The sequence below is a fragment of the Petaurus breviceps genome, unplaced genomic scaffold (assembly GCF_028583685.1).
Source record: "Petaurus breviceps papuanus isolate PSGF00001 unplaced genomic scaffold, PetGlider_PUasm1.0 90804, whole genome shotgun sequence".
NCBI lineage: Eukaryota > Metazoa > Chordata > Mammalia > Diprotodontia > Petauridae > Petaurus > Petaurus breviceps.
In genome coordinates, this window is record NW_027187348.1 from 17,153,649 (window position 1) to 17,180,223 (window position 26,575).

General features: G+C 37.0%; 1 pseudogene; it reads left to right on the forward strand.

The window, feature by feature from the left end:
• Window positions 1–19,459: 19,459 nt before the first annotated feature.
• Window positions 19,460–20,610, forward strand: LOC138147735 (zinc finger protein 483 pseudogene; annotated as a pseudogene).
• The last annotated feature ends 5,965 nt before the right edge of the window (window positions 20,611–26,575 follow it).

Here is a 26,575-nt window from a genome sequence, read left to right on the forward strand (position 1 = left end):
CAGGTAGATTCTCAAATATTTTATGATGTCTACAGTAATGTTAAAAGGAATTTCTCTTTCTATCTCTTGCTATTGAATTTCATTAGAAATATACAGGAATGCCAATGATTTATGTGGGTTTATTTTATATCCTGCAAATTTGCCAAATTTATTTATTCTTTCAAGTACTTTTGTTATTTGATTCTCTAAGTAGATCATCATATCATCTGCAAAGAATGAAAGCTTTGTCCCTTCTTTGACTAATTGGATAACTTTCATTTCTTCTTCTTTTCTAATTGCTGCTGCCTACATTTCTAGTATGGGATTGAATAAAGAAGGGCGACAGTGGACATCCATTTTTTCACCCCTGATCTTATTGGAAATGCTTCTAGCTTATCCCCATTACATATAATACTTGCTTTTGGCTTTAAATAGATACTACATATTATTTTAAAGAAGACTACATATATTCCTATACTTTCTAAAATTATTAATGGGAATGGAAGTTGTCTTATCTCAAAAGACTTTTCTGCATCTATTGAGATAATCATGTGGTTTCTGCTAGTTTTATTGTTGATATGATCATTTATACTGATAGTTTTTGTAATATTAAACCATTCTTTAATTCCTGGAATAAATCTTACCTGATCAAAGTGTATTATTTTTGTGATAAATTGCTTTAGTCTTTTTGCTAATATTTTATTTAAAATTTTTGCATCTATATTGATGAGGGAAATTGTTCTGTAATTTGCTTTCTCGATTTTATCTCATCCTGATTTAGGTATCAGTACCATATTTGTGTCATTAAAATAGTTCATTAGGTCTCATTCTTCACTAATTTTCCCAAATAGTTTGTAGAGTATTGGGATCAATTGTTCTTTTAATGTTTGATAGAATTCTCTAGTACATCCATATGGACCTAGGGATTTTTACCTAGGGAGTTCAGTGATAGCTTGTTCAATTTCTTTTTCTGAGATGGGATTATTTAAGTAATTTACTTCCTCTTCAGTTAATCTGGTCAATTAATATTTTTGTAAATATTCATGCATTTCACTGAGATTGTCAAATTTATGTGAATACAATTTAGCAAAATACATCCTTATTATTGTTTTAATTTCCCCTTCTTTGGATGTACTTTCCCCCTTTTTATTTTTGATACTCATAATTAGGCTTTTTTTTCTTTTTTTTATTATTCTGGCTAAGAGTCAATCCATTTTCTTGTTATTGTTGTTGTTGTTGTTTCTATAAAACCAGCTCTTGGCTTGATTTATTAATTTAATAGTTTTCTTAATTTTATAAATCTCTCCTTTGCTTTTCATCATTTCTGATTTAGTATTTAATTGGGGATTTTCAATTTGTTATTTTTTTAGCTTTCTAATTGCATGCCCAATCATTGACCTCGATTTTCTCTAATTTATTCATGTACGAACTCAGGGATATAAAACTTCCCCTGAGAAATGCCTTTGCTGCCTCCCAGAAATTCTGGTATGTTTTCTCATTATTGTCATTCTCATGAATGAAGTTACTCATTCTTTCTATAATTTCTTGTTGGACCTACTCAGTCTTTAACATTAAATTGTTTAGTTTCACATTATTTTTAGTCTATCTTTCCATGGCCATTTATTGCATATGATTTTTGTTGCATCATGGTATGAGAAGGATGCATTCAATATTTCTGCTTTTCTGCACTGAATTGTGAGATTTTTATGCCCTAGTGCATGGTCGATTTTTGTGTATGTGCTATTTTTCACTGAGAAGAAGGTATATTCCTTTTTTTCCCCATTCAGTCCTCTCCAGAGGTCTATCATATCAAGCCTCTCTAAAATTCTATTTGCCTACTTAACTTCTTCCTTGTATATTTTGAGGTTAAATTTATCAGGTTCTGAGAGAGGGAGTTTAAGTCCCCTACTAGGATAGTTTTGCTATCTATTTCTTTCTCTAATTCCTTTAACTACTTCTATAGGAGTTGGGAAGCTACACCACTGGGTGCTTATATGTTAAGTAATGATATTGCTTCATTCTCAATGGTGCATTTTAGCAGGATATAGTGGATATAGTTTCCTTCCTTATCTCTTTTAATTAGATCTATTTTTGCTTTTGCTTTATCTGAGATAAGTATTGTTACCCCTGCTTTTTTACTCTAGCTAAAGCATAATAATTCTGCTCCAAATTTTACCTTTACCATGTGAGTCTCCCATTGTTTCAAATGTGTTTCTTGCAGACAGCATATTGTAGGATTATGGTTTTTAATTAATTCTGCTATTGGCCTCTTTTTTATGGGATAGTTCATCCCATTCACATTCACAGTAATGATTACTATCTATCTCTTTCCCTCCATACTATTCCTTTCCCTACTTATGTTTTTGTTCCTTCCTCCTCCCTTCCTGTCTTTAAGGGTTTTCTTTTTGCCCACCACCTCTATCAGAATTCCCTCCCTGTGACTCCATCTTCTTTACCTACCCTTTCCCCTTACTACTATTCCCCTCCCTTCTAATCCCCCCCTTCTTATCCTTCCCTTACCCCTCCTATTCCTTATAAGGCAAAATGGATTTTTATACTTAGCAGAGTATGACCCCAAACCAAAGAGATCCAATTTCATACATTCCTCCTTTCCTGACCTCATTTCCCCTATTTAAGGAGTAGAATGTTAAACTTAACTAAATATGTTGATCCCTCTTTGAGCCAGAACCAATGAGAATAATGTTCAAATGATGTTCCTCTCCCTCTTTCCTTCCCCTCTACTATAGTATATTTTTATGCCTCTTTGTATGGCATAATTAACCTTTTTCTGCCTCATCCTTTCCTTTTATCTCATTACCGTCCCTTTGAACCCCTTAATATGATATATATGTATATATATATGTATATATATACACACACATATATATACACACACATATATATATATATATAATCAGATTACTTCATTTATACCTATACCCTCTATATATATGCTTTTTAAAGGTCATGATAATCATATAAATTTCAATATTGACAGGTATGAGCTTCTCATCTAGGGATGCAAAGAGTTTACTCTTATAGCATCCCAAGTTAGGTGCATATGTGCATCATTGTGCGTGTGTGCATGAGTGAATATGTGAGTGTGTGTTTTCCTTGTTTCCCTTTTTATGACTTTCTTGAGTCTTGTAATTGGAGATCAGATTTTCCATTGAGCTCTGGCTCTTTCATCAGGTAAGTCTGGAAGTCCCTTATATCATTAAATAGCCATCTATTTGCCTGAAAGATTATGCTCATTTTTGGTGGGTAATTGATCCTTGGTTTCAGTTCTAGCTCTTTTGCCTTATGAAATATCAAATTCCAATCGCTCAGAACTTTTGATGTAAAAGCTGCTATGCCCTGTGTAATCCTAACTGTATTTCCATGGTATTTGGATTATTTCTGCATAATCATGTAATTCTGGAATTTGGCTACTATATCTCATGGAGTTTTAAATTAGGGATATCTTTCAGGAAGTGTCCGGTGAATTCTTTTGATAACTATTTTACTTTCTGATTCTAAGACTTCAGGACAGTTTTCACTGACAATCTATTGGAGGAATTTGTTCAATTTGCTTTTTTCATCATGGCTTTCTGGAAGACCAATAATTTTTTTTTAAGCAATTGGGGTTAAGTAACTTGCTCAAGGTTACACGGGCAGTCATTTCTGGGTGTGGTGCTGAGTATCTGAAACCGGATTTGACCCAGGTCATCCCGACACTGGAGCCAGTGCTCTTACTCACTGAGCCACCTGGCCACCCCTAAGCAATTGGGGTTAAGCAACTTGCTCAAGGTTACATGGCCAGGTGTTTCTGGGTGGGTTCTAAGTGTCTGAGCCCGGGATTCGATCTACAGGTTATCCCAACACTGGAGCCAGTGGTCTTACTCTCTGTGCTACCTGGCTGCCCATAGACCAATAATTCTTCGGTTTCTCTCCTACATCTGTTCTCCAGCTCAGTCCTTTTTCCACTGATATACTTTAAATTTTCTTCTATTTTTTTTCAATCTTCATGTTTTATTTGATTGATTCTTGGTGCATCATAGAGTCTTGAATTTAGATCTGACTGATTCTAATTTTTAGTGAATTATTTCTTCAGTTAGTTTTTGAAGGTCCTTTTTTTTGGAGCTATTTTCTCCAGTTCACACATATTACTTTTTAAGGATTTGTTTTCTTCATTGAGACATTTCCAATTGGTCACTGTAGATTTAAATTTATCTTCTACCTCTCTAATTTTACTTTTAAAATCTTTCTTGAGTTCATCCAAGAAGGTTTTTTGGGCTTGAGACCAATTCATATTCCCCATTGGTGGTCTCATGTGTGGATAAAGAATCCATGGTGTTTCCTGAAAGTGAATCTGCTTGATCAAAATAACAGAATTCTATTGCCTTTGGTCTTGCTTTTGCAAGTTACTTCAGGCCCATTGTAATTGCCTATTTCCTGACATTTAAAGTTTATTTCTGCTCCTGGGTTAAAGAGAGCTCTGATCCACCCTTCTCAGGCTGTGAGCTAGGTGCACTTTTTTTTTCAAATGCTTTATTAACTTTTGATTTACATCATTCATTTAAACCAGGTTTTGAGTTACAATTTTTCTCACCATTTTTCCCCTAACCACTGCCCCCAAAAAGAAGTCCCACAGGATATCCAGTTCTCCAATCTGCTCTCTCTCATATTTTCTCCCATACCCCTTTTGACTTTTCCAGTGAAACTCTATGCCCCAGCGCCTGTATATATAATTTCCAAATTACATGTAAAAAGTATTAATAATAGTATTTATATATATATATATATATATACATATATATATATATATATATATATATATATATATATATATAAATTTGTGTATTTGATTTTAAAACTTTGAACTCAAGATTCATTCCCTTCCTCCCTTACCTACCACCCTTACTGGGAAGATAAGCAGTTCAGTATAGGTTGTACATGTGTGGCTAATGCAAAACCATAGCATAGTAGATATATTGTAAAAGACTGACTATATTTCCCTCCCTCCTATCCCAGCTCCCACTTGTTCTATTCTCTACTTTGATCCTGTCCCTTTTCAAAAGCGGGTGCTCCCAACTTCCCTACCCCCCAGCCTGCACTCCCTTCCATCATGCCCCCTCTCATCCACTACCCCCACTACTCTCCTGGAGGGTGAGCTACCATATTTAGTGTGTTTCATTCCCTCCTCAAGCCAAATTCAATGGCAATAAGGTTGACCCATTCCCTTTTTCCTTCCTATTCTTCCCCTCCATTGAAACCATTTTTCCTTTCATGTTCTATATCAGATAGTATACCCCATTCTCTCTCTCCCCATCTCCTCTTATTATATTCCTCTCTCAACTCTTAATTTCACATTTTAAATATCACCTCTTCCTGTTAAATTGTTCCTGTTCCCTCTATCTATGTATACTTGTAAATATATATACACACATTCAAATATGTATTCATATGCCTATATACCCTCACATATAGACATATATATTTCTGTTCCCTTCAAATACTGAGAAAAGTTTCATCACTTACAATTTTTGCTTTTCCATGTAGGAATGTTAATAGTTCAACTTTGATAAGTTCCTTATGATTTCTTTTCCCTGTTTACCTTCTCATGTTTCTCTTGCTTCTTGTATCTGAATGTCAAATTTTCTATTCAACTTTTTTTTTTTCTGGAAGAATGCTTTAAAGTCCTCTATTCCACTTAATGACCATATTTTCCACTGAACCATGATACTCAGTTTTACTAGTTCGGTGACTCTTGCTCTTAATCTTAGCTCCTTGGACCACTGGATTATCATATGAGAAGCCCTCAATCCCTCAGTATAGAAGGTGCCAGATCCTGGGTTATCCTGATTGTGTTTCCACAATATTCAAATTATTTCTTCTTGGTGGCTTGTAATATTTTCTCCTTAATCTGGGAATTCTCGAACCTGGCTATAATCTCCCTAGGAGTTTTCTTTTTGAGATATTTTTCATGAGGTGATCAGTAGATTCTTTCAACCTCTATTTTGCCCTCTGGTTCTAAAATATAAGGGCAGTTTTCTTTGAGAACTTCCTGGAGGAAGATTTCTAGGTTCTTACTTTGATCATGGCTTTCAGGTAGTCCAATAATTTTTAAATTATCTCTCCTGGACCTATTTTCCAGCTCAGTGGTTTTTCCCATGAGATATTTCACATTGCCTTCTATTCTTTCATTTATTTGGATCTTTTTAACTGTTTAATACCATCTTGATTTCTCCTAAAGTCATTAGATTCCATTTGCTCCAATCTAATTCTGAAGGAATGATTCTCATTGAGCTTTTGAGATTCTTTTTCCATCTGTGAAAGTTGGCTTTTTAAGGCATTCTTCTCCTCATTGCCTTTTTGAGCCTCTTTTGCCTTTTGAGTTAGTCTATTTTTTAAGGTAGTATTTTCCTGACTCAGGCTGTTGACCCTCATTTTATAATTTTTGTGCATTGTTCTCATTTCTCTTCCCAATTTTTCCTCAATTTCTCTTATCTACTTTTTAAGGTTATCTATGGCCTGTAAGAAGCGCCTATTTTCCTTTGAACCTTTTGGTGCAGGAGTTCTGACTTCACTGTATTCCTCCTGTTCCATGCTTTGCTCCTTTTTGTCCCCAAAATAGGAGTCTAATGTTGAAATTTTCTGTCTGCTTTATTTCCTTTGCCTGGTCATGTCACCCCTCAGTCACTTGACCCCTGGGATTTTTGCCACAATAGTACTCTGCCACCAGACAAGAGAGCTTTCATCCCAAATGCCAGAGGTATTAGATAGGTGACCTCTCTGAGGTCTCCACATGCTCAGGCAAGTTGGACACACACTCCGGGACCTCTACCCTAGACTTCAATCCAGATCCAAGAAGGTTAAAGCAAGAGCAATTAGCCCTCATACTGGTGTTTGTTTCCCCTACACTCTGCAATCCAGGAACTGAAGCTGACATGGGACTGGCTGGCTCTGCTGGAGTCTCAGAGTATTCTTGCCCCAGTGGCAAAAGCCAGGCACTCCCACTTACTGGGTCCCAAAGTCCACAGTGCACTGACCTCTCACTTTGTCCTTATCATCTATGTGTTGACAAGTCTGGAAATGCCTATAGCTGCTGCTGATCTGGGGTCCCTTGGGCCAGTGTCTGGTTATTCCCACCCTGGGTCTAAAGCCTCAGTGTGGGGCTTGGCTGAGCTCCCAGAGCACTGCACTAGCCAATTCCTGCTGGCCTGCCAGGCTGTCCTCAGTGGGAGTCATTTTGTGGTTTCTGCAGCTCCAAAGTTTGTTCAGAGTCCTCTTTTACGTAGATTAGCGAAGGTGGAAGCCGGAGCCCAACAGAGGTCCTGCTTCTACACTGCCATCTTGACTCTGCCCCTTAGGTGCATGGATTTTGACTTTGTGTGCTGTAACCTCTGCATGTCTGAATGAGGCCAAGGCCAGGATTCTCATTTTTTCCCCTGAATTTCCCTGAGACTCACAGAATAATCTGTGGGGGAGAGATGGTATGGCCAGTTCAGATTTTTTTTCTCTATGCCTCTGGGCTACAGCTCAGGGAGGCTTTTGCTGGTCAGGTGAAGTTGGGCTTGTTGGGACCCCTCCTACCCTTTACTTCAGAATCCTTATATCCTCAGTTACACCTCAGGCTCCTAAGCCTGAGGCCATTTACGCTATATCAGAATTTTACTCTGGGTGGGACATTTATCTCTGGGTTTTCTAGTTGAGGATGGGGTAATCTGAGCAGTTTGAATTTAGTTTGCCATCTTGGCTTCTGGAAAATCAGGTAGGTGATTTTTAAAGTTCCAGGCTGTGGGCTGATAGCCCCAGGAGAAGCTGCTCTCTCTGCTGTGGGCCCTCAGTTTTCTCTTACCCAGCTCAGAGAGATCTTCCTGCCTTGTGATTAGACACTGGTGAGATGGCTGCAAATAGCCCTTGGGTGGGTCAGTTTGCTGGCTGCAGCTCTTTCTCACTCCTCTGTCATCTTCTTTCTAGTCCATGCTGGTGCAGCCCCCATGTGATCCATGCTCTGCCTGCCTAGAGGAACATGGGCACTTTCCTGGCCTGTATTCTGTCATGTTCCATCTCCCAGTAGATTCTGTCACTCTAAAATATGTTGAGATTCACTTTTTTAAAGTTTAGTGACAGGATTCATGGAGGAGCTTAGAAAAGGTACTGCTTCCATTCTGCCATCTTGGCTCCAGATCAAGAGGGTAGATTTTTAGCTGGTATCTGGAACTTGGTTGATAGCAAGTCCAGTACTGACACTTCACAGTCTTTGACAGGGGGTTATTTCTGCCTTAAGCAATTGGGCATCTGCAAGTGGAGGGTACTAAACCTGCAGGAAGGGAATTTCACAAACAAGTTTAACAGACAAAAAGTCAAAAAGAAACTGATGTAGGGTCAGCCATGCTTCTAGAGCCCAGGAAATCACTATCATAGCAATATTTCAGGAAGATCTGTAGTAGTTCTCACTTCTCTATTCCATCTAACATCAAGCCCCTTTTCTTGATACATTTTATATAGTTCATTAGTTGGAATACCATCAATTCTTCCAAAATCTACTCCTGCTCTCAATGGAGCAGAAAACAATTCTTTTTCTCCTCATTCTATCTTGACTTTGAATCTGCAGGCTAGTTAAATCTTCTTTTTTGAGCAAATTTATCTTTTTTTCCCATTCCCCTGATTCATTTAAGTGTGAAATCTTATCCAGCACCTGTGAAATAGGGTTCTTTATTTCACCAATTAGTAGAATCAGATGTAGGTGCTTATATACAGGAGGAGCTGTCTTCACCATGATATTTCTATGAGAAACCATTAAGGGGAATATCATGATATGCATTTGCATCTTGAATCATGGCAGCAGTGCTCATTACCTTCTCCTTTAATTTTCTCATGCAGTCCCTAAGTGAGTACAAGGGTCTGTCTCCACTAGGCCACATAGAATCAGTGGGATACATTTTATTGCATCCATTGACAGTTAAAGCTAACAGACTGGTCATAATGTTACCTCCTTGAATATGGTAATCTCTAAAAGTTTTCTGGACAAAAGGATTATGGTTAATAAGTATAAATTTAAAACAATCCCCTCTACCCATATTCCTCTGACCCCTTCATCACTAATTCTCACCATCCAAGACACTATTGATTCTTTGAGTCAATATGCTTAATATATTTTAATAACCTCCTGCTGAGTAAAATCATCAATTATCTCTCTGAACTTTGCTTGGCCTCCATGACTATCCTCCTTTCTTCTTAAAATGGGGCCAACTTCTGCCCTTGTAAAAGCCTCATTTTTAAACATTGTTTCATTTTCCACTGGTACACACTCCTGGCAGTCATTTAACCTTGTATAATTTTCTACCCACACACTCTCCTGGCAGAGGCAATCTCCCTTCTGTAGCATCAGTTCCCAATTGTCACAGAGCCCTGTACTTTAAGCCCGTTCCCTTGCTAGGGAAGAATAAGATAAATCTTCCCATAGTAGGATATCCTTTTCTTCTTCTAAATTCCATCAACCTCCAAATGGATGTCTGATATTTCATGATTGCATTCTCATTGCCAAATGTAGCATTGACACAATATTCACAGCACCAATGGTGACCTTAAATATCTTGGCATTATGCTCAATTGCAAAATATTACAGACTCTACATACAGAAACTGAAGGAAAACATTTATTCAGACACAAGAAAAACCAAATCCCAACACCAGGAAACCAGATTCATCATAGCAACATAGAAGTTAATACACCACAATGCAGCAGAGAGCCACACCATCCTTTAACCTTCCCAAAAGCCAGCACTCACAAACCTGTCTCCCTGGGTGTGTCCTCTCTCTTCCATCATCTAGCTGCTATGACTCCCAGCGTCCTGTGTGCTCTGCTCCACCCTTCAGCAAACTCCTCCCATTAGAGGTTCCACATGATTACATTCAGCCTATTAGGGTCAGGAAAGATCTTCAAATTAGGGAAGGTCTTCAAATTCTATTAGGCTTATTAAGGGGCAGGGAAGATCTTCAAATTACCTTTACCATTACAACCAATGAAGTATATACTCAGATATGATGATTTTCTCTTTCCTCATTAATATGATTTTTTGAGGGTAGGAAATGTCCCACCCTGTTCTTTTTATCATCAGTGCTGGTTATATGGTGGATGACGGTTGAAACATAGTAAAGTAGTTGAATTCACTTCAATTCATCAAACATTTATATACACTTACAAAGGCACACACATGCACATACCTCATTATATGTAAAGTATTATGGTATATACTAGAGGAGATCCCAGAAGGAGAAAATCATAGGTCACTATTCTCAATTATTCTCCATTGTTATCTAGTTATGGAGATTAGACATATACACAAAACTAAAATACAAACATAACATAAAAAAATAATTAGAGGAATGCACATTAATATCCAAAGAAGCAAGAGATCACTCATTTCTGGGGTAATCAGGGACAACTCCATAGAGTAGTTAATACACATACACACTCATATACACATTTATATATAAGAATATATAATTTATATATTATTTTATCTTATCATATTATATTTATACATAATAATATGCAATTTATATATACATTTACATAAAAGAATATATAATATAATAGTGATCAATAATTTCATGTATATAAATATATTATACACATAAATATATAATCTCACATTAGAAGACCCACCCATGTGTATGTATATATACATATATAAATATATGTTATGGATATTAGACATATACACAAAATTGAGATACAAACATAACATAAAATACAAACATAATATAAAACACAAGATACAAATATAACAAAATAATATGTAATATAATAGTGATCAATAATTATACATATATAAATATACATAAAATATATAATCTCACTGTAACAGATGCACACATGTGTATGTATATATGCATACATTTTATTTTCTATGTTTGTACATACATATGTGCGTGCTTATGTATATGTATGTATGATTCTACATAGTTCAAATATATTATTGTCTTAAGTGATTAAATTTCTACTGGATTCAATATGCTCACTACACATTTAAATGCAGATAGATGGGTAGATAGATAGATATATATAGAGAGATTCTTTTCATTGTTTGGGAAAGAATGATGCATCTTCATCCCACTTCTGGTGCATATTAACTCTGTGTGTCAATAGACATGTTGCTTAAATTCCAGAAGAAGGAGGAAAAGAGGGTAGTGGAATAATTGGTACATTTATAGTCACATGGTCTTGAATTCAAACTTTGCTTAAGTCAACAGACTGATGAAAATTTTAACAAATCACATCACCTATTGAATCTTTGGTTTTACATATGTAAAACAAAGGCATTGAATTAGATGACCTTTCAGGTCCATTCTTGCTTTAGCTCTGTGGTCCTTTTATCTACTAATAGGTAAAGTTGAGAAACATGATATATGCTTTTTTCTACTTCTATATAAAATAAGACTGTAACAAAGTTGTGAGCATTAAATGAAGGAATGAAGGTACAGAAAATCCATAGCAGTCCCTAAAATGCTATATAAAAGCAGTCTTGCTAAAAATGTCAAATTAAAAAGGAATACATGAATGCTTACAGGGAAAACCAAAAGAAACAAAATTATCAAACAAAATCCATAGCTGTGATTCCCCCAATTTGGCATTTCTATTCAGTATGTGCAAGTATGTGGAAGTTTCAACGTGTAGTCAGTGAGAAAACAAAATGAAGCTGTACTACAAAACTTATCTGCTTTACATATCCTCTCTAATCACATTGCTAGCACCTTGCTGCAGGCTCTCATTCCATTGCCTTATGCCTGGAGCACTGCAATATAGTCTTATTGCAAAACTCAGTCCTCTCCATATTGCAATCTATCTGCAAGTCTGACCATGTCATCTGCAATCTCTACTTATATCCCAGTGACTCCCTATTACCTCCACAATCAAATAAAGTAAAGGTTTGTTTGACATTCAAAGATGTACCCAAACTGGTTCCCTCATACTTTCTGATATACTTAAACTTCAGTCTCCTCCACACTACACTAATACACTATCCCATGTAAATTTAACACCTGAAGGGCAGGTTGCATGGTTTATTTTTCTTTGTATAGGATTTAGAACAGTGCAAAGCACATAGTAGCTAGTCAATAAATGGTTGCTAAGTGACATTAAAATTATATATAAAATTTCTTTTAATATTTATGCACTCTTAAGGAAATGAGCAAGATCATATGGATTTATCATCTTAGTGGCTAACAACTCATGGTGACTGTACAAGACATTTACATGTAAATGGGCCATTCATTATTAACAAGCAGAATGCTCCTTGACATCAATAAGACAATTCTTATATGTTACATTTATTAGGCATTTAGTCCAGGTTCCTCTCTACCCTAAGAAAAGATCTTTAAATTTTAATGGCTCACAATGGAAAAGTAATTTGCTATAAAAAATCACTTTACCTGCCACCCTTCATGAATGCTCTTACTCTATAAAATTACATTAATTTGTATCTATATCTCATCAAGTCTTTTTAATCAAGTCTTTCAATAAAACAGCAAATAAGGGAAGTGGAAAAAGCAGCATTTTATGGGAATCACCTAAGGCAAAATGATTATAGACAGTTTGTAGAGAAATTTATAAAGACCAAATCATTTGTCAAACATTCAAAAAATATACTATGGAGGAATAGATTTAAAATACAATTCAGCAAGAATTATCAAAGTTTTGTCAAATGAAGATAGACAGGAGTTGATACTAGTGTGAAGATATATTAGGCCCTCAAACTATGCTATTCTGTTCTATCTAATCTATCTGAAAAACCCAATTTTCAATTCAATCACTAAGAATGCATTTCACAAGCGAAAAGGGCTTACTTAAAAAGACAATATTAAAAAAATGATCTTGCCCTCAAAAAGTGTACATTTTTAGGCAGGAGATGACAAAAAAAGGAAATATTCAGGTGTGGTGTAATAAAAGCAGTTATAGAACAAATACAATGTAACCTATGGGTAGGCAAGAAAATAAGCCACTGTGAGTACTAGAAAAAACTTCTTGTAGAAAATAGTACTTAGGGGCAGGTAGGTGGCTCAGTGAATAGAGCACAGGCTGTGGAGTCAAGAGGACTTGAGTTCTAATCCAGCCTCAGACACTTATCACAAAAAACTAGCCATGTGACCTTGGGCAAGTCACTTAACTACAATTGCCCTTCAAAAACAAACAAAAAGAAAAGGTTTCTTAGAGGCTAGGTCAAAATGGTGGAGTAGAAGCAGCACCTCCCTGTTGCTCTGGCTTCCACCTTCCCCAATCCATGTAAAGGTGCCCTCTGAAAAGACTTTGGAGCTACAGAATCCACAAAATGACACAGAGAAGCTAACCTCCCACTGAGGACAGCCCAGCAGGCCAGCAAGAATAGGCCAGAGCAGTGCTCTGGGAGCCCAATCCAGTCCCACTCCAAGGCTTTAGCCCCAGGGTGGGCCTGAGCAGCCATCAGTAAGAGGGACTCCAGATCAGCAGCAGCTATGGCAGTTTCCAGATTTATAAACACAGAGATGCGAAGGACAAAGTGAGAGGAAAGTGCAGTCTGGACTTTGGGACCCAATAAGTGGGAGTGGTTGGATTTTGCCCTGGGGCAAGAAGCCACTGAGACTCCAGCATAGCCAGCCACTGCCATGTGGCAGCTTCAGATCCTGGCATGCAGAATGTAAGGGCCCAAGGACCAGTCTGAGGGATAATCGCTCTTGCTTTAACCTTCTTGGACAAGGAATGCAGTCTAGGGTGGAGGTCCTCGGGTGTGTTTCCAGCTTGCCAGAGTCTGTGGAGACCTCGGAGAAGGCACCCATCTAATACCTCCAGCAGCTGAGAAAACCCAAGCATTTGGGACGAAAGCTCCCCTGTGTGGTAGCAGAGTCCTACTGTGGCAAAAAGGCCAGGGATCAAGTGACTGAGGGGAGACATGACCAGGCAAAGAAAACAAAGACAGAAGATTCCAACATTAGACTCCTATTTTGGGGAGAAAAAGGAGCAAAACATGGAACAGGAGGAAGGCAGTGAAGTCAGAACTCCTGCACCAAAAGGTTCAAAGGAAAATATGAGCTAGTTACAGGCCATAGAGGACCCTAAAAGGCAGGTAAGAGAAGTGCAGGAAAAATTGGGAAGAGAAATGAGAACAAAGCAAGAAAATTACCAAATGAGAGTCAACAGCCTGACTGAGGTAAATAACACCATAAAAAAAAGACTAACTCAAATGGCAAAAGAAGCTCGAAAAGGCAATGAGGAGAAGAATGCCCTAAAAAGCCAAATTTGCCAGATTGAAAAAGAATCTGAAAAGCTCAATACAGAGAATCGTTGCTTTGGAATTAGATTGGAGCAAATGGAAGCTAATGACTTTATGAGAAATCAAGATGCTGCTAAACAGATCCAAATAAATGAAAGAATAGAAGGCAATGTGAAATATCTCATGGGAAAATCCACAGACCTGGAAAATGGATCCAGGAGAGATAATTTAAAAATTATTGGACTACCTGAAAGCCATGATCAAAGTAAGAACCTAGAAATCATCCTCCAAGAAATTCTCAAAGAAAACTGCCCTGAAGTTTTAGAAACAGAGGGCAAAATAGAGGTTGAAAGAATCCACCGATCACCTCCTGAAAAAGATCCCAAAAAGAAAACTCCTAGGCATATTATAGCCAGGTTCCAGAATTCCCAGATTAAGGAGGGAATATTACAAGCAGCCAGGAAGAAACAGTTTGAATATTGTGGAAAAACAATCAGGATAACCCACAATCTGGCAGCTTCTACACTGAGGGATCAAAGGGCTTGGAATATGATATTCCAGAGGTCAAAGGTTAAAAGGTTAAAACCAAGAGTCACCTACCCAGCAAAACTGAGTATCATGTTTCAGGAGAAAATATGGTCATTTAGTGGAATAGAGGACTTTCAAGCATTCTTGCTGGAAAAAAAAAACAGATTTGAATAAAAAATTTGACACTCAGATACAAGAAGCAAGAGAAGCATGAGAATTATGTGGGTTTATTTTATATTCTGCAACTTTGTCAAATTTATTTATTGTCTAAAGTAGTTTTTCACTTGATTTTCTAGCATTCTCTAAGTATATCATCATATCATCTGCAAAGAGTGACAGCTTGGTCTCGTCTTTGCCTAACTTAATACCTTTGATTTCTTTTTCTTCTCTAATTGCTACTGCTAACATTTCTAGTCCCTGATTGAATAAGAGGGGTGATAGTGGACACCCTACCCCACTTTTCAAAGAGTGAAAAATCAAGAAATAGGATTGAAATGAGTAAACCACAGAAAACTTCTGAAAATTGAAAGTAACTATGATGACAAGGAAAATCAAAATACACACTCAAAAGAAGAAAACCAATTGAAATTTCATACATCCACAACTTCCAAGAAAAATAAGAATTGATCTTAGGCCATGGGAGACCTTAAAAATGATTTTGAAAATAAAATGAGATTGGGAATTGGAATTAGAATGACATTAGAAATCAAGAAAATAATGACTCAAAGCTTGGTCAAGGGAACACACACACACACACACAAATTGAAGAAAATAACACTTTAAAAAACAGACTAGGCCAAATGGTAAAAAGAGGTTTTAAAAGTAAATAAAAAGAAGAATGCCTTTAAAAAGTGACTAATTAGAAGAGAAGATCCAAAAGCTCAGTAAAGAAAATAATTCCTTAAAAATGATAATGGAGCAAATGAAAGCTAATGAAATCATGTAAAATCAAGAAAAAAAGCATCAATAGCATAAAACAATGAAGACAATGTGAAATATCTCTGAGGAAAATATAACTTACTTGTAATATATATCCAGGAGAGATAATTTAAAAGTATTGTACTACCTGAAAGCTTTGATTAAAAAAAAAGAGCCTAGACATCATCTTTCAATAAATTACCAAGGAAAACTGCTTGTATATACTCAATCCAGAGGGCAAAGTAGAAATCAAAAGAATCCACTGATTACTTCCGGAGAAAGATCCCAAAATTAAAATTCCCAATAATATTATAGCCAAATTCCACAGCTCCAAGTTCAAGGAGAAAATATTGCAAGCATCTAGAAGGAAACAGTTCAAGAATTGTGGAGCCATAGTCAGGGTAACACAAGATCTAGCAACTTCTGCATCAAAGGATCAGATGTCCTAGAATATTATATTCAGGAGGGAAAAATAGCCAGGTTTATTCCCAAGAATCATCTACTCAGAAAAAATGTATATAAACTTTCCGGGTGAAAAGTGGGCATTCCATGAAATAGAGGACTTTAAAGCATTGCTGATGAAAAGAACAGAGTTGAACAAAAAATTTGACATTCTAATACAAGACTTCAGAGAAGCATAAAAAAGGTAATCAGAAAAGAGAAATAATAAGGGACTTTATAACATTAAACTGTTTACATTCCCACAAGAGAATATTATAACATTAAACTGTTTACATTCCCACAAGAGAATATTATACATGTAACTCATCATATGTTTCTCATCATTAGGATAGTTGGATATATATATATATATATATATATATATATATATATATATAGAGAGAGAGAGAGAGAGAGAGAGAGAGAGAGAGAGAGAGAGAGAGAGAGAGAGAGAGAGACACACACAGAGAGAGAGAGAGAGAGAGAGAGAGAGAGAGAGAGAGAGAGAGAGAAAGAGAGAGAGAGAGAGAGGTATGGAGGAGAAAAGTGAGGAATTAGGAGGAATGAGTGAAATTTACTGCCATCAGCATTGACTCAAATAGAGAATAACATACACATTCAATTGAGTATATTGTATAAAGTGTAGAATTCTATTTTGCCCTATAGGAATATGAGTGGATGGGTGTAAGATAAGGTGGGAGTAATAGAAGGGAGAGCAGGGAAGGGAGTAGTCAGAAGAAAAAATATTTTTGAGGAGGAACAGGTTAAAAGAAGAGAGAGAATAGAACTAAATAAATGGGGAAAAATAAGATGGAGGAAAGTATAGCTAGCAATGGTAACTGTTAAAAAAATTTGCAACAAATATTTTTTAATAAAGGTCTCATGTTTCAAATATAAGAAAATTGAATCAAATTTGGGAAACTTAGAGCTATTCCCTACTTGACAAATGATCAAAAGCTATAAACATTTTTCAGACTAAATAATCAAAAGTATCTATAGCCATTTGAAAAAATACTATAACTTACTAATTTTAGGAAAAATGCAAATTAAAACAATTCTAAGGCACTACTTCATGCCTATTAGATTGGCTAATAGGACAGAAAAGGGAAAGGACAATTGGTGGAGAGGATGTAGGAAGAGTTAGATATTAATGCACTGTTGGTGGAGTTGTGAACTAATTCCACCATTCTGTACATCAATTTTAACCTATGCCCAAACTGTTATAATACTATGCATGACCTTCAACCTAGCAATACCAGTACTATTTTTGTATACCAGAAGAGATTAAAAAAAAACAGAAAGGAGAAAGTCCTATACGTACAACAGTATTTATAGCACCTCTTTTCTGGTGACAAAGAATTCAAAATTGAGGGTATTCCTCAATGAAAAATGACTAAACTAATTGTGGTATATGATCTTGATGAAATATTGTTGTGTTAACAGAAATGATGATTAGGGTGTTCTCAGAAAAAACCTAGAAAGACTTACATGATGATGAAATAATGTGAAATGTACTCTGTAGAAGGTAACAGAAATATTATAAGATGATCAACTGTTAAATTTAGCTATTTTCTGCAATGCAATGATCTAAGACTACTGTGATAGACTTCTGATGAAAAATGTTATACATCCCCAGAGAAATAAGTGATGATTTATGAATACAAATTGAAACATTCATATAGATAAATAGATAAGTAGATAGATAGATATTACTTTATTTTTCTTGAGGTAGAGAGACAGACAGAGAAAGAGAGAGAGAGAGAAAGAGAGAGAGACAGAGACAGAGACAGAGACAGAGAGAGAGAGAGAGAGAGAGAGAGAGAGAGAGAGAGAGAGAGAGAGAGAGAGAGAGAGAGTTGTTAATTTCTTAAATTTCTTCCTTAGAAAATTCCCTGTTCAGCAGAGCCAATATAGAAGAGAGAAGATAGGAAGTTGCCTGGGCTCTTGCAATTTCCCTCAGAAACAATGTTAAATAAACTCTCTGAACAGCCTCTGGAGTAAAAGAACCCACAAAAAGAGAGTAAAACAATTTTCCATCTTAAGATTATTTAGAAAGACTTCAGGGAAACTCTTTCACTTGAGACAGAGAAGACCCTAACGCAGTACACATAGTCTCCAGGCAAACCAGCAGGAGGCTCTTAGCTGCAATATAGATCAACAACTGAAGTTCTGTTGCTTGTGGCTCAGCAGGACAGGAGAGACACCTCCAGCTCCAGTATAGAATACAAATTGTGAGCCCTGGCACCTAGGCACAACAGGTGTAAGCAAACCAAGTCACTCCCAGTGAGTTGTACAAGCCACAATCACCTGAGACCCCAGGGTGAAAAACCAGTGAATAGGCCCCTGACCCACAGCATAACAATTTTGGCATAAGATGTGCTGTGCCCCAGGACCAGAACTCAACTTTAAAAATCATGAAAGAAGCTAAAAAAGGAGTAAGAAATATAAGAGTTGGGAAAGCTAGGTGGCACAGTGAATAGAACACTGGTCCTGGGGTCAGGAGGACCTGGGTTCAAATCTGGCCTCAGATACTTGACAATTAGCTGTGTGACATTGGGCAACACATTTATCCCCAATTGCTTTGCCTAACCCTCTCCTAAAAAGTAGAAAGAAATATAAGGGAACCCTAATTATAAAAAAATGGCCATGGCTACAGAGAAGATCAAAATATGAACTCAGCAGAGGACATCAAGATCAGAGTGCTACATAACCTCAAAGGGGTAATATGGATTGATCTCAATTCCAAAGATATCTTCTTGGAAGATGTCAAAAAGGATTTTAAAAATCAAGTAAGAAAAGTAGAAGAAAAAATTGGAAAAGAAATCAGAATTATGTAGGAGGATTATGGGGAAAGAGTAAAAAACTTGGTAAAAACTTCTTAAGAAAAAGGATTTGCCAAATTGGGGGGGGGGGAATCCACTGAAGAAACCATTTTTAAGGTAAAATTGGCCAAATGGAAAAAGGGACAGAAAAACTAACTGAAGAAAATAATTCCATAAAACTAGAATTGGGCAAGTAGAAACTAATGACTCCAGGAAACATCAATAATCAGTCATACATAATCAAAAGAATGAAAAAAAAAATTAGAATATGGAAAATTTATCATTGGAAAAAAACCTTACCTGAAAATAGCCTCAGGAAAGACAATTTAAGAATTATGGGGCTAGCTGAAAGCCATAAATAATAAAAAGACCTTGGATGGCATCTTTCAAGAAATTAGAAAGGAGATTTTAGCAGCCACCACTATGAAGGAATGGAGGAATTAGACTAGATCCTAAGAGGAAAAAATGGATATTTAGTGAAATAGAAGACTTAAAAGCATGCCAAATGGAAAGAATAGAGGTGAGATATTCAGCTCTAGAAAATCTGATATTCAAGACCAAGACTTAAGCATAAAAAGTACTCCTCATGAATGTATGCAGATGTCTAGCCTGAATCTGAAGAGAATTGAGTTCTGTCTGGAAATGCAACTCTGAAGCCCAGTGTTATGGTACCAGATGTAGAGATTAATAAGATGACATCCATCCCCCTGGTCCCACGTATTCTGGATGTTCATGAACAAGACAGCTTACTAAATGGTTCCCCCAAGGGACAGAACACCATTCTAAGAAGAGAGAAATTCAACCCTGAGGCTTCTCACCAGAGCATCAGATGTTTTCTATACCCAGAGAAAGCTGGACCCCATGAGGCTGTGAACCAGCTCTGGGAACTCTGCCTCCAGTGGCTGAGGCCAGAGATTCACACAAAGGAGCAGATCCTGGAGCTGCTGGTGCTGGAACCATTCCTCATCATCTTGCCCAGTGAGATCAGAATTTGGGTAAAGTCACAGCATCCACAGAACATTGAGGAAGTGGTCACTTTGGTGGAAGATTTGACCCCAATGCTTGATGAAGAAGCTCTGAATTCTGAAGATCCTACTCTTCTCCAAGAGGGAGACATAGAGAAGGAAAAACCTATTGTATTCCCAGTAGCCACATTTTAGGAATCATTGACATTAAAAGATGTGGATCCAGATTTCACTTGGGAAGAATGGGCTCAACTGTCTCCTGTTCAGCAAGACCTCTACAAGGAAGTGCTTCTAGAGAACTATAGGAATCTTCTTTTTATTAGACTTTCAATTCCCAAACCAGATGTTATTTCCCAGTTGGAACGTGGGGAAATGCCAAGGATGCTGGAGAGTGAAGCCCCAAGAACCATCTGTCCATATTTTGATGTTGAGTCTGAAGCAAAAGAGCCACTTTAAAAGTTAGAAACTTCTGTGAGAAAACTATCTCCCAGGAGAATAATAGAAAGACCTATAAGACATAGTTTCTGGGACTCTAGATTAGTAGAAGTCTTGAAATTTCAAGGTCCATTAGTGGCAGAGCAGAACCAACAAGAGAATCATTTGAAGCAAGTAATGAACACACATGAGTAAACACTAAGTAAGGAAAAAAGTCTCTGAAAATGAGTTTGGGAGACACTTCAATTTGAGATCAATCCTAGTTACACTACAGAAAGTTCCCAGTGTAAATGTCCATAAATATAATATGCATGGAAAATGGTTCAAAGATGATTCACAATGAGCTAAATGCCCCCAAATCTACACAGGACAGAAACCTTTTACACATAGTGAATTTGATAAACCCTTTATACATATTTCAGAGTTAAAACTACTTCACTATACCCATCATTTGGCAAGTCACTTAACCCCAATTGCCCTCCAAAAAAAGCAAAATAATAATGCTTCTTTTTCAAACTGTTCACAAATTATACACTAATAACATGTTCTACAATTTTGACAGAGATAGAAAACAGACTCACTAGTTTCTAGACTTTGTCTTTTTACCTTTAAAAACCCTTTTTAAGAATATGGTCTTTCAGGGGAAAATATGGTCATTCAATGAAATAGAGGATTTTCAAGCATTCTTGTTGACAAAAACTAGAGCTGAACAGAAAATTTGACTTTCAAATACAAAAAGCAAGAGAAGCATGAGAAGGTAAACAGGAAAAAAGTAATCATAAGGAGCTTATTAAAGTTGAACTATTTGCATTCCTACATGGAAAAACGATAATTATAACTCATGAGACTTTTTTCAGTGTGAAGATGGTTGAAGGGAATATATATATATATATATGAATACATACTTATATATGTACATATAGGAGGGTGTATGTGTTTATAAATATATATGTGAGTGTGTGCATACGTGTGTATATGTATACACACACATAGAGGGCACAGATGAGTTGAATAAGAAGGGATGATATTTAAAAAATAAAATTAAGAGATAAGAGGAATATATTGGGAGGAGAAAGGGAAAGATAGATTAGGGTAAAATATGTCATATAAAAGAGGCAAGAGAACACTGTTACAATGGAGGAGAAGAGTAGAAAGGTGAAAGGAAATAGGTCAGCCTTACTCTCACTGAATTTGGCTAAGGAGGGAAAAACCTACAGACTCAAATTGGTATCTTACCCTACAGAAAAGTAGTGGGAAGGGGAAAAAATGGGGCATAATAGAAGGGAGGGCAGATTGGGGGAGAGGGTGGTTAGAAGCAAACAATTTTGAAAAGGGAGAGGGTCAAAGGAGGAAATAGAAAAAGTGGGGGGAAGGATAGGATGGAAGGAAATATAGTTAGTCTTTCACAATATAACTACTATGGAAATGTTATATTGAATTACTTATCTTCCCAGTGGGGGTGGGTGAGGAGGGAAGAAGGGAAAAAATTTGAAAGTCAAAGTTTTAAAAATAAATGTTTAAAAAAAAATTTTTTACATGCAACTGGGAAATAAGATATACAGGCACTGGGGTATAGAAATCCATCTTTCCCTACTAGAAAATTAGTGGGGGGATAAGGGAGGATATAAGAGAGAATGGATTGGGCAAAGGGGTATTCAGTAAGCTCACTATTTTGGGGATTAGGTAGGGGAAAGTTGAGGAGAAAAAATTTGTAACTCAAAATCTTGTAGAAATGAATGTTGAAAACTAAAAATAAATCAATAAATTTTAAAAAATAACAAAAAAAATTTAGAAAGGAGGGAGCATGAGCCAAGATGGTGGTGTAGAAACAGGAAAACTCCCTCCCCTTCCCCCAATAAACACATTAAATATCTATAAAAACTACTAAAAACAAACCATAGGGCTACAGAACCCACAAACTGACAGAGAGAAACAAACCTCCCACTGAAGACAGTCCAGGAGGCTGGCAAAAAGGGTTCATTGCATCATGCTGGAGCAGCACCAAGTGTAGCATGAGCCCAAAATTTAAGGCTGATGGTGGTACAACCAGGCACGATTAGAGGGATGTTGGGAGAGTGGATCCCCAGCAGCTGTGGTGGTTTCCAGAATTATCAACCCATAGAGAGAGAGGCCAGTGGACTTTTGGAACGGGGGTTTGGGAGTGTGGACCAGGCTTTGCACCACAGAGGGAGAAGCAGCTGAGGTATGACAGACTCCAGCTCATGACAACTTCAGGGATCGTGGCCTCCAGATTGTGGGGGGGGGGGGTAAGCAACCATTCTGATGGCTAATTGTTCTTGCTTTAACCTGCTTGGATCTGGATTGCTATCTAGGATGGGGTCCTGGGATGCAATGCCAGTGTGCCAGAGCCATCAGAGGCTTCTAAAGGGTACCCTACTAATAGCTGTAGCAGCTGCAAAAATACCAGTGGTTAGGGACAAAGCTCTCCTCTCAGGAATAAGAGTTCTACTGTGACAAAAAGCTCAAAAGTGAAGTAATTGAGTGGCAAAATGAGCAAGAAAAGGAAGTAAAGCAAGCCCAGAAATCTAACTTTGGATTCCATTGTGGGGCAAAATAGATCAAAGAAAGGAAAAGGAGAAAGACAATGAAGTTAGAACTCCTGCACCAAAAGCTTCCAAAAATGATGTGACCTGGTTTCAGGCCATAAAGGAGCTTAAGAAGGATTTTGAAAACCAAATAAGAGAAGTGGCAGAAAAATTTGGAAGAGAAATGAGAGTGATTCAAGAAAAAAATAAAAAGTGAGTCAACAACCTGACCGAAGAAAATAACACATTAAAAAAAAAATTACAAAAGAGGCTCAAAAAGGCAATGAGGAGAAGAATGCCTCAAAAAGGCGAAATTCCCAGATTGGAAAAAAAAATCTCAAAAGCTCACTGAAGAGAATCATTCCTTCAGGATTAGATTGGAAGAAATGGAAGTTAGACATTTTATGCAAAATCAAGATAGTATTAAATAGATCCAAACAAATGAAAAAAAAAATAGAAAGCAATGTGAAATATCTAATTAGAAAATATACCACCATGGAAAATTGATCCAGGAGAGATAATTTAAAAATTACTGTACTACCTGAAAGCCATGATCAAAAAAAAAGAACCTAGAAATCATTCTACAAGAAATTCTTGGCCAGCAGAAGCAGGCCTGGAAGGTTCAGGCAGCAGAGGCAGGCCTTGAAGGGGCCTGATCAACTCAGAGGGAAAGTCTTCCCACCAACCACAATGTCCACTATCAGGCCTATCACAAAAGGACTGGGACTGGAAAGAGCAAGGTAAGAAGCAAATACAGGGGCCCCTGTCCTGGATAGCAAACACTCCTGGGGCTACCACTTCATAGCCCAGGAATAAAAAAAAGCCCCTTTTAGGACCTCCAAAGTCCAGAATGACAGAGTGAACCTCACTTGCTCCAAACCCCTCCTCTGACCCTGAAAACATAGTAACTCTTGCCACAGGGCAAAACCCTTTATAGTAAGGGCTTGGGATCCTAGAAGAAGGGCATGGCTAGGATCCTGCCTCAAAATGGGTAGAAAGCAGACTACAAAGACAAATACTCTGGAGTCCTACTATCCTCAGAAGGAGGAACCAAACTCAGAGGGAGACAATGTGGACTTCACACCCAAAGCTGAAACTTCAACAAGGAATGGGTCCCAAGCACAGTAGGCTCTCCCAGATGAGATCAAAATGAACTTTGAAAACAAAATGAGAGAGATAGAAGACAAAATGAATAATTCTTTCAAAACCAAAATAGCAGAATTATAAAAACATTATAACAAGGAAAACATCTCTCTAAAAATAAATGTGTATGATATGGAAAAGGAGCTTCGAAAATTAACCAAGGCACATGATTTGCTAAAAAGCTGGAATTAACCAAATGGAAACAAATAATTTTTTGAGGAACCAAGAATTAGTCAAGCAAAACAACAAGAATGAAAAATTAGGAAAAGAGGTAAAATACCTCAAAGAAAAAATAACTGACCTGGAAAATAGATCCAAGAGACATAATCTGAGAATCATAGGCCTACTAGAAAATTATGATGAAAAAATGAGCCTGGAGAGCATTCTCCAAGAGATTGTTAACGAAAACTGACCTGAGATACTAGAACCTGAGGGTAAAATAGAAATCAAGAGAATCCACCAAACACCTGCTGGAAGAGATCCCAAACTGAAAAGTCCTTGAAATGTGGCCAAACTCCAGAAGTACCAGATGAAAGAGAAAATACTTCAAGTGGCCAGAAAGAAACAATTCAAATATCTAGGGTGCCCAGTGAGGATAGCACAGGATTTTGCAGGCTCTACCCTGAAAGATAGGAGGCAGTGGAATACAATTTTCCACAAGGCAAAAGAGCTCAGGTTACAACCAAGTATCACATACCCAGTGAGACTGAGCATAGTCTTCCAGACAAAGAGATGGTCATTCAACGATGTAAAAGAGTTCCTGATTTTCTTCATAAAAAATCCAGAACACAATGTAAAATTCAACCTCCAATTATGAGATGCAACAGTGACTTAGAAAGGTAAACAAGGAGAACACACACACTCCCTGCTATTTGATAAGAGCAAACTGGTACCGTGTTTCCCCGATAATAAGACACTGTCTTATTATTTTTTTGGACAGAAAAACACCAGAGGGCTTATTTTCAGGGGAGGGATTATTTTAATGAACATTGACAGCAATTTTAATAAACAGGTAAATGTGAACAAAAAAAATGTACCTTTATTCAATAAGCAAATCACTGGGGAAGAACAGTATGATGCGCTCACTGCTGCAGCTCTGATTGGATGCAGCTCGGAGCGCAGCGTGCGTTTCCCCCGGGGGGGGGGGGGACGGTGCATACAGAGGGTACCGTAATGTAGTGTGTAGTGCAGGGGATCACCTTCACTACAGTAGCAATCTCAATAGGGCTGATTTTCGGGGGAGGGCTTATTTTAGAGGAATCTTACACAGTAAGGAGAGGGCTTATTTTCGGGATAGGTCTTATTATTGGGGAAACACGGTAATAGACAAGTAGAGGGTATGAGTATAAAATACACAAAATGACGATAAAAAAAATCTTTTTAAGGGCTACAAAGGGACTGCAATGGAAGAAAGGGAATGGATGAAGTTGAAAAAGGTAAATTATGCGACACATAGAGGCATAAAAACTGTATAGCAGAGGAAAAAAAGGGAGGGAGTTGGAAGCATATGAGCTTTTCCCACATTGGTTCTGGTACAAGAAGGGAATAACAACCAAGTAAGCATAGGACTCTAAGGAGAAGAAATGCAAAAAATATCATTTTAGAGGGAAAGAGGGGAGGGAGAGGAGCTTCTCATGAGATTTGTTCCCATCACTCTTGGTGAGAAGAAGAAATAACATAATTCATTAAGCATAAAAATATCCTAAAGGCAGTACGAGGGGGAAAGGGGTATGAAAGTGGGGTGGGAGTGGTTTGTAGGGAGGGAAGTAATAAGGGGAAAGAGGAGGAAAAGGAAGAAGGGCTGATAAGGGAACACTGAGGGAGGCGGTGGTCAAAAAGAAAACTATTAAAGGGGGGAAGGGAGAAGGGAGGGAATATATGAACATTAACAGGGGTGGGAATAGGATAGAGTGAAAGAAAGAGATAACAATCATAACTGTAAATGTGAATGGAATGAACTCTCCCATAAAACAGAGACAGATAGCAGAATGGATTAGAAATCAAAATTTTACAATATGCTGTTTACAAGAAACACATCTAAAACAGAGGGATACACACAAGGTAAAGGTAAAAGGTTGGAGTAAAATATATCAGGCCTCAGCTAAACTAAAAAATAAAGCAGGGGTAGCAATCCTTATCTCAGATAAAGCAAAAGAAAAAATTGACCTAATTGTGAGAGATAAGGAAGGAAACTATATCTTGTTAAAAGCCACCATTAAGAATGAAGCAATATCATTACTTAACATACATGCACCAAGTGGTGTAGCATCCCAATTCCTAGAGGAGAAGGTAAAGGAATTAGAGGAAGAAAAATATATTAAAACTGTACTAGTGGGAGTACTTAATATATATAATATTTAATTATTGTATTAATATTTTAATATTAATTAATTAATTAAAATTAATTAATATATGATATATATAACAATACTTAATCTCCCTCTCTCTGAACTTGATAAATCTAAGCTCAAAATAAACAAGAGAGAAGTTAAGGAAGTGAACAGGATTTTAGAGAGGATAGGTATGATAGATCTCTGGAGAAAACTTAATAGGGATAAAAAG